Below are 9,423 nucleotides of genomic sequence, written 5' to 3' on the forward strand. Positions count from 1 at the left end.
GAAAGAAAGAAAGAAAGAAAGAAAGAAAGAAAGAAAGAAAGAAAGAAGGAAAGAAAGAAAGAAAGAAATCCGTAATGTTTCCGGAAGACCATAATCATTTAGCCTCACAGTAATGGAGGAGGAAGTGATACATATTTTCACAAGTGTTAAGGTTCACGCGTTAGAGAATTTATTAGGTCAGTTTGTTTTTGTTTTTTGTTTTCTTTTAGTTACATGTAAGGATGCACAACGCCTACGTACATGTCCAAATGTTTAAATAAACAAAACACTGCAAACGTTTTGAAGAAGTACTTTCTACTTTTCCTGTCCCCAGGTGTGTCCAAAGCAGCCACTCCCTGAGCCGCACCCCCAGGCTCTTCACCCACACTGGGTGCCCATAACCAGGGGAATGAAAAAGCCTGTGCACTAATACTAACTACCCACTCACTGGCACCTGATCTGGGGCAATCACCGAAACTCGGAGCCTCTTTCATCTGTGAAATAAAGTGGGGAATTGACCAGATCTCTTCTAATACTAAGAACACACGATTCTGTAACATTACATCTGCCCATTACAGTGCATTTGATTTGAATTATTTAAGCGTAAGTCGGGTAGATTAAATTTAGTAACTTGCCCCGTTTTCATTCTCTGTCTCACCATCATCTTGTGGCCCCATCTTTCCCAATGTATGGGGACGCAATCTCCCGTTCCCTCTCTCCCTACTTCAGTTGCTAGCCTATTGACAAGTGATCTTTCCTCTCCTGCTTAGGACCCTCCTGGGGTTCCACCACCCTCCGGACCAAGGCCATGCTCCTTACGCCCACCTCTCAAAGGCTACACAGCTTGGCCTCCCACACTCTCCTTTGCTCTGTGAACTTGAGGTACAAGGGCCACCGAGTGGCCGCACCCACCGGACGCCCACAGCCCACGCCTGCCTTCTCTCTGCACTTCCCGCAGACACCCTCCAGGCACCCCCATCTCATTCAGGTCTCTTCTAAATGTCACCTCCTCAGAGAGCTTGCCCTGACTACCCTTTCTAAGGGGTGAGCCCCATCACTTCTAAGTCTTCCATCCTGCTTTATTTTTCTCAACAGCACTAACCACCATCTGACTTGAACACCCATCTGCTTAAGTACCGCTCGCTGTGGATTCAGGAGCTGCATCCCTCGGCGTGCCCGGGGCCCAGGCACTGCCTGGCACGCTGTAGTTGCTCAAAAACAACGAATGGAAGTAATTTCAGATATGAGGAAAAGACAGCAAGAAGGGGACAGAGCCTGGAGAAGAGGGGTGTGGGGCTCTTTTAGACAGTGTGGGCAGAGAAGGCCTCCCTGGGAACGTCTGGGTGGAGACGCGAGGACGTGAGCACTCCCGGATCCGGGGAGAGGGGTCTGCAAGCGTGGAGGCCACAGAGCGCTGAGGACCGGGGTGGGGAGAAGCAAGGCAGACACAGGAGGCCTCGAGGCGCAGGCCAGGTCAGACAGGCCTTATGTGGGCGAGCGGCCTGAGCGTGATGGGAAGCCCCGAGAGGGCCCTGAGGAGGGACTGCCAACCCCGATTTACGTTTCCCAACAGCAGTGTCTGCTGCGTGGGGAGAGGCTGAGCGGACCGTGGGCGGAAAGGGGGTCATGGCCGAGCCCAAGCTAGTGACGAGGGAAGTCTGGATGAGCCGAGGGGAACCTCGTGAAGTGTTCGGGTTCCAGACGTGAAAGGGAGAGGTGCACAACCTGCTGATGGACTGGAGGTCGGGGGTGAGGGTAAGAAGGGAAGGAAGACACGCGGGCCTGAGCAGATGCCATCTGCTGAAGTGGGGAGGAAGGGGACAGGGGCCGTCTGACAGGTCATCAAGAGTTCTGTTCCGGCCATAGTCTCGCAGGCCCACGAGGCATCCCGGCGGGGTGTGGAGAAGGTGGGTGTGTGGGAGCCCGAGTAAAGGGGAAGGTGGGAGCTGGAGATCAGCATTTGGAAACTGTCAGCATAAAGATAGCATCTCAGGAGACAAGGGTCCTACACGGATGGGACTCCTAGGGAGGAGGCATAGCGGAGAAGAGCTCAGGCCCGTGCCTGAACCCTGGAGCACTCGGGTACCAGGGGCTCAGGGAGACAGAAGCAGCCAAAGCAGTGACTTGTTGGTGGGACACAAGCGGGAGACTGTGGCACCTGGGAGCCAGGGAAGGTGTTCCCCACGTCAACTGCCACTCTGCACGGTCGAGGAACATGTGGGGAGAAGACTCAATCCTTGGATTTGACAACACGGGTTTGACAGTGACGTGGACAAGAACAGTGAGGACAGGCACCTGAAAGGAAAGGGTTAAAGAGAGAAGTCACAAAGGAGAGAGGGAGATCTGTCACAGAAAGGAGGGAGGGAGTGGTGTCTCAAAGAGATGGGAGGTGTTTTAAGGTAAAGAAACTCATTGACGGCTGGAAGAGAAGGTGGGAAGAAAGCAGACTATGGAAATGTGGCAGGATTTCCAGTGCTGAGAATCTGCTTAAGACACATGGACTCGAGGGGCGCCTGGTGGCTCAGTCAGTTAAGTGTCTGACTTTAGCTCAGGTCACGATCTCGAGGTTCATGGGTTCCAGCCCCACATCAGGCTCTCTGCTGTCAGCACGGAGCCTGCTTCGGATCTTCTGTCCCCCTCTCTCTCTTCCCCTCCCCACTCACACTCTCATGCACAAGGGCTCTTTCTCTCAAATATAAATATTAAAAAAAAAAAAAAAAGACACATGGACTTGAATCCGAAACCTGGAACCAGTCTGCACAATTTTGCAGTTTTTTCAGCCACTTTCAGCCATCTGAGTTAGGTGAGCCAGGGTGAGGTTTTTTCTGGAAGAGAGGGAAAAGAGAAAGCCAGTGTAACAGTGATGGAGCACTGAGGCTGGAGGAGGGGGGAGGTGCACAGGGGATCGTAGAGCAGTGAGAACATAACAGGGTCAAACACCTGCTTAAGAGGCCCGGGGCCTGAGATCAGCGGCAGAGACACATTCACGTGAGCTTGAAAGAGAAAAAGTGTGACCAGAATGGAACAGGTGCTTGATCTGGGAGGCGATGCCATATTAGGACATTCGTGGCCACAGCAGGGAGTGGAGAGAGGGAACGGAGGAAGAAGACGCCTGAAAGACGAAGAAAGCAGAGGGGCACTTGGCTGGCTCAATCAGTTAAGCATTTGACTCTTGAATTCAGCTCAGGTCACGATCTCACTGTGAGACCGAGCCCAAGTCGGGCTCTGCACTGACAGTGCAGAGCCTGCTTGGGAGTGTCTGTCTGTCTGTCTGTCTCTCTCTCTCTCAAAACAAATAAATAAACATTAAAAAGAAAAAAAAAAAAAAAAAGATGGAGAAAGTGGAGTGAGTGGCCAGAACGGGGAAATCTCCAAAACAGAAGGAGAGGAGGTGGAGGGGCAGGCAGTGAGCCAGGCGCTACAGCCTTTGAGGGGCAGCTGTGCCCCCAGTAGGTTGGTGGCAGGGAGGAAAGGCCGGGGCACGTGCTTCGAAGGAGCTGGGGGTTTTGACGAAGGGGGACAGTGACGTGGATGTAGCAGGGAGCGCACCTATCCTTCCTGGCACCTGCGGGCCTGCCAGGGACCTGAGGAAAGACTGCTACGGTTTGAGGACCACCACCTCCTCAGCCCTTCTCTGGACCCCCACCACCTCTGCCCCACAGCAGGCCCACCAGCGGCAAACCTCCGATATCCCCCCACACCACATGCTCTTCCACAACTCCAAACCGTCTGTCTGATGCACTCGCCCCACCACAAACCTGACTCATCAGGGTAACTTAACCCAGAACTGACCTCTTTCAGGAGGTCTGCCATGAGCCCCTCCCCTTCCTTCCCTATCAAGGAAATGCTCTCTCCTCTGAACTCTACATTTACCTCTACTGCTATACTTATCACCCTGTCTACAAAGGCAGGGAGGTGGATTTAAATTTGATGTCTCCAGAACCTAACAGAGCCTGGTAGGCATCACAGACACCCAAGATATTTACAAACAAATGATGTCCAAGCAGAGAGAACAGAATTTTGAAGACCAGAGAACAAGAGAACGTTGTTGTTTTTGAGAACGCAAGCTCTTCCTACCTCAGGGCCTTTGCACATCCTCTTCTCGCTGCTTACAACACTTTCCTCCTCTTTCTTCACCTGGCTAATCCCTGTGCTTATAAACATCACTTACTCAGAGAAGTTCTTCAAGACCACTATTTGAATGGGATTCTGCTGTGATGATCTCTCAGTGAATGTGAGCCACTGTTGGATATTCTATTACTCTGACATCTTGGAAATGAGAATTTCATCTAAATCTTTATATCATAAAAAGTTCACTTTAGGGGCGCCTGGGTGGCTCAGTCGGTTGGGTGGCTGACTTCGGCTCAGGTCATGATCTCACAGACCGTGAGTTCGAGCCCCGCGTCGGGCTCTGTGCTGACAGCTCAGAGCCTGAAGCCTGTTTCAGATTCTGTGTCTCCCTCTTTTTGACCCTCCCTCGTTCATGCTCTGTCTCTCTCTGTCTCAAAAATAAACAAACGTTAAAAATTTTTTTTAAAAAAGTTCACTTTAAGGGTTTACTGTATGCCAGGCAACATGCAAGATGCTTCACATTTAATTGTCACAACAAAACTGAGAGATGAATATAATTTATATTATTTTACAGATGAGGTAACTGAGGCTCAAACAGGTTGAGATGCTCCCAATAATTCAGCCACTAAGTGACAAAAGTATGAATTTAAGTCCAGACCGATATTAACCATTACACAAGTACTACCCAAAACGCTGGGACCACCTCAATCAGGATCGCCTGGGATGCTTCTGCAAATGAAAATTCCTAGCGCCACCCTGATCTTACTGAACACCATGGCAGCACGATGCCCAGAAACTGATTTATTTATTTTTTTCAACGTTTATTTATTTTTGGGATAGAGAGAGACAGAGCATGAACGGGGGAGGGGCAGAGAGAGAGGGAGACAGAATCTGAAGCAGATTGAGCTGTCAGCACAGAGCCTGACACGGGGCTCGGGTCCATGAGCTGTGAGATCATGACCTGAGCCTAAGTCAGACACTTAACCTACCGAACCACCCAGGCACCCCTCCCAGGCACCTTTTTTTTTTTTTAAATTTTTTTTTTCAACGTTTATTTATTTTTGGAACAGAGAGACACAGAGCATGAACGGGGGAGGGGCAGAGAGAGAGGGAGACACAGAATCAGAAACAGGCTCCAGTCTCCGAGCCATCAGCCCAGAGCCTGACGCGGGGCTCGAACTCACGGACCGCGAGATCGTGACCTGGCTGAAGTCGGACGCTTAACCGACTGCGCCACCCAGGCGCCCCCAGAAACTGATTTAAACAAACTCCCCGGATGACTTTTATGCACACTCGAGTTTAAGAACCACTGCTCTACTTTATGCAGAAACTAGACAAAACTTCTTCAGCCATTCTTGAGGATTGCTTTTTAATTTTCATAGAATAGGGCTCTAGGACCTACAAGCTGATCGAATAAGGGGAAGGCTATGGGATTTGTCTGGAAGACGAAATTGCAGTGTTAGCATCCTAGTTTGGCTTAGACTGGATGAAGTCTGGAGAGGAGTTTAGCTGAGGCAGATAACAGAGCGGATGGATCTAAAAGCCCCAGGCTACCCGCTCGTGCCGCCACTACCCAGCTGGACGACTGGCGGCCCCTTCCAAGTTCGGTCCACTGCAGCACAGATCAGAGACTACTTGCGGGAAGCGGCTGGGCCCGTCCTCGGTTTGTCCAGGAGGCCGCCTCGGGCCCACGCCAGAGTAAGAGCCCAGGACGGCCGACCAGAAGTGGGGGCGTTCGGCAGCGGCTGCCAAGCTGGCTTTCCTCTGGGGCGAGGGCTCCGCAGAGCTTCGGCCCTCGGGCCCCACCACTGCTCCTTTCCGCCCGGGGATGGCAGCCTCCAGGGCGGCCGGGCCGCGTCGGAGGAGGCGCTTACCTGCTGCACGGCCGCGGCCGCCCGCGCCAAACCCGCTCCGCCGCCACTTCTCCAGCTGTCGCCCAGGCAACCGGCACCGCCAGTTCGACGTCACGTGGGGGCGGTGCAGCCAATCACGGGACGCAGCCGGCGCGGAGCATCCTGGGAGGAAAGGCGGGCGATTTGGGAGCTGGGGCTCTGAGGCCTCCCGGCAGCGGAAGTGGAGCGGGATTTCGCGGCGCGGTGGCCGCTGCGTGAGGCTCGCTGTGGGGTGGCTTCCCCTGTCCTCCTCTCCACCACTTCTCGTTCGTTCATTTCCACACACGCGTTGCTTGGCGCTCTGCCCGGCTCTGGGGATGAGCCGACTGGGCTCAATACCTAACTTCAAGGAGCTCGTTGTATCCCGGGAAAAACCAAACCGGCCAGAGAATACAATACAGAGTGGTGTTCGTGGAAAAACAGGTGTTACTCCCGTTCGCAGGAGCGACTCAGAGTTACCTTGGAACCAAAAATGTCGCCCCAAATCTGCCTACGCTTCACCCTTCCACCCCGCTGCAGCACTTTCTGGGAATTTTAAGAAACTTCCCCCGCCCCGTGTGAAATTTTGGTTTTCAAAAATAGAACAGCGCAAATCCTCCCTCTCCTTGCACGTGGTGCTTCGGGGCTCAAGTTAAACAGCACTGAAAGAGCACCTGCCAGTCTCCAGCTCAGCTGGAGGGTGGGGAGGTGGCTGGAGACATGACCTTCCAGGCACTGAGGCTCTGTAGTGGGAGTCTTCGTGTTTCCACCTCATGCTTCCAAAAAGACGGTCAAGGCCAGAGTCAGGGAAGAGTCATGGAGAAGGTAGGTGAACTTTATTTTAAAGAAGCCCAGGGGCGCCTGGGTGGCGCAGTCGGTTAAGCGTCCGACTTCAGCCAGGTCACGATCTCGCGGTCCGTGAGTTCGAGCCCCGCGTCGGGCTCTGGGCTGATGGCTCAGAGCCTGGAGCCTGATTCTGTGTCTCCCTCTCTCTCTGCCCCTCCCCCGTTCATGCTCTGTCTCTCTTTGTCCCCCCAAAAAAAATAAATGTTGAAAAAAAATTAAAAAAAAAATAATAAAGAAACCCAAGATGGTCTGTGGCCACCATCTCCCTGGCCTCCAGCCCTGCCACTGCTCTTCTGGGATCTGAGATTGCCTTCAAAGAATTGGCAGGAAGGGAAATCCTGTCCATGTAGTATGTATTGAAAATAAATGTCAGGATGCCTGGGTGGTTCAGTGGGTTAAGCTTCTGACATCGGCTCAGGTCATGATCTCACGGTTTGTAAGTTCCAGCTGAGTTGGGCTGTGCTGACAGCTCAGAGCCTGGAGTTTGCTTCGGATTCTGTGTCTCCCTCTCTCTCTGTCTCTCCCTTGCTCATGCTCTGTCTCTGTCTCTCTCTCAATAAACATTAAAAAAAATTTTTTTTAATAAAAAAAATAAATCTCCCGTACACAATAAGTTAACATTCCCGTACACAATAAGTTAACATTTGTCAGTTCACTGTGTACCAAAGGTCGTCAGACAAAATATAGAACACTTAAATTTTTTTAAACGTTTTTTATTTTTATTTTTGAGACAGAGACAGAGCATGAGCAGGGGAGGGGCAGAGAGAGAGGGAGACAGAATCTGAGGCAGGCTCCAGGCTCTGAGCTGTCAGCACAGAGCCCGACGCAGGGCTCGAACTCAGGAACTGTGAGATCATGACCTGAGCCAAAGTTGGACACTCAACCGACCGAGCCACCCAGGCGCCCCTTAAATTTTAAATTTGGATTTCAGATAAGTTTTTAATATAAGTATATCCCAACTAGTGGTTTATTTTAATGTATATACAGGACATTATATTGGCCTGTATTTTTATTTGCTAAATATGACAACCCCATGTGTGCCCAGCATTGTGCTAAGTGAATTACATAAATTATTTAATTCACACCACATCCATGAGATGGATAATATTTTCAGAATTGTATAGATTAATGTTGTACTTTACCTGAGGTAATGTACACGCTGATGTCTGATCTGGGGTGCTTTCTATTGCAGTAAGCTAAATCATATCAGTCTCTTTGTCCAAGTTTTGTCTTTGACAAGATAAATAACAGGAGGTACAGAGAGGTTAAGACAGAGTTCGCACAGCAGGGGACTGGTGGAACCGGACCAAATCTAGGTCCTTGTGCCTTTGAACCCTGGGCTCTTAGCTACAATAAATACCACTCCTGTTTTGCATTTGCCTTCTGGGTGCATTTGCCTGACTTCCAGGATTATGGTCATTGTGGTGGCTATTATCTTTGTCTGCCCATCACCTCTGTCCCTCCTGGTAATACACCTGACCACGGGGTTGGTCACACAGCTGGGAATGGACTAATCTTACCCTGCATCTCTGACCATGGTGATTGGCTCAGGATGGGCATGTGATTCAAGCTAAGCCAATGAGAGTCTTTCCGAGGCATTTTTCTGTTGAATTGTGTTCAGGTTATTGTAAAATGAGATTCCAGGGTAGCCTTATAACCATGTCCTTTGTCACATAAAAAAGCCTGAGAAAATGAAGCTGTCACCCAGAGAGACGCAAAGAGAAGATGCTGGGGTTGTCAAATCCCTGGGTCCAGACTCTGAGTTCCATAGAGCTGTTCTCGTTCCTACAGCAGCTCCAGCAGCCCTCCAGTCAACCAAATAGTTTTCTATTCAGACGGATTCAAGTTGGGTTTCTGTCACTTGCAACCCAAAGAATCCTATTGTAGACATAATCTCTGTATATGTCATAACAACTCAAAGTGCCTTCAACAAGGGGATTTGTTATTAATTAAAAATGTCAGGTTAATTTTCTTACAATAAACCCAGAGGTAGCTTCTTACCATCATCTCAAGTTGTCAAGGATCTAGGTTGGTTTCTGACTTGTACCTTTGTGATTGTGGGTGATACCGGAACAAGCAGATATGACTTGAAACAGTAGATAAGTTGCTATCATTCTTTATACTTTAAGAATTCCTTCAATTCCTTGAACACTTGTGTGATACAAGCACTAAATTGGAAAAAAAAAAAATGTCAATGTGATATGTCCTGGTATGAGTACAAAGAATATTTTTGTCACAAAGGCAAACTGCTTCCATCTGAAGTGTCATCTGGGCAGTGCCCATGTTGACTCTGTATATCCATGAGTTCAGAGCAGTACGGTAAACCAATGCCTCCCCTTCCCAGTTCTTAGGCCTACCAATACATCCCACTGGTTTTTTCTTGACAACTCCAGTTTTCCCAAAGTGCCAAGGCACCCACAATGACTTTCTGGTGCCTGGATGGCTCAGTTGACTAAGTGTCTGACTCTTGATCTTGGCTCCAGTTATGATCTCACAGTTCGTAGGACTGAGCCCTACGTTGGGCTCTGTGCTGACAGTGTGGAGCCTGCTTGGGATTCTCTCTCTCCCTATCTCTCTGCCTCTCCCCTGCTCACGCTCTCTTTCAAAATAAATGAAATGAAATGAAATGAAATGAAATGAAATGAAATGAAATGAA

General features: G+C 50.0%; 1 protein-coding gene and 1 long non-coding RNA gene across 9 annotated transcripts in view; one reads left to right on the top strand and one right to left on the bottom strand.

Annotated features, from left to right (window-relative positions):
* ARMC9 (armadillo repeat containing 9) overlaps window positions 1-6,014 on the bottom strand; it is a 150,287-nt gene extending 144,273 nt beyond the window's left edge. For all 8 annotated transcript variants that reach the window (XM_040450727.1, XM_040450725.1, XM_040450726.1 and 5 more), the window contains exon 1: window positions 5,925-6,014. The gene's annotated coding sequence lies outside the window, so the exon portion shown is untranslated. The remainder of the gene's footprint in view (window positions 1-5,924) is intronic.
* An 83-nt stretch (window positions 6,015-6,097) lies between these two features.
* LOC121014447 (uncharacterized) overlaps window positions 6,098-9,423 on the top strand; it is a 12,166-nt gene continuing 8,840 nt past the window's right edge. Inside the window, exon 1 of the long non-coding RNA XR_005783219.1 lies at window positions 6,098-6,746. This is a non-coding gene — a long non-coding RNA (uncharacterized LOC121014447). The remainder of the gene's footprint in view (window positions 6,747-9,423) is intronic.

Source organism: Herpailurus yagouaroundi, unplaced genomic scaffold, assembly GCF_014898765.1.
Source record: "Herpailurus yagouaroundi ecotype Mexico unplaced genomic scaffold, PumYag 202, whole genome shotgun sequence".
NCBI lineage: Eukaryota > Metazoa > Chordata > Mammalia > Carnivora > Felidae > Herpailurus > Herpailurus yagouaroundi.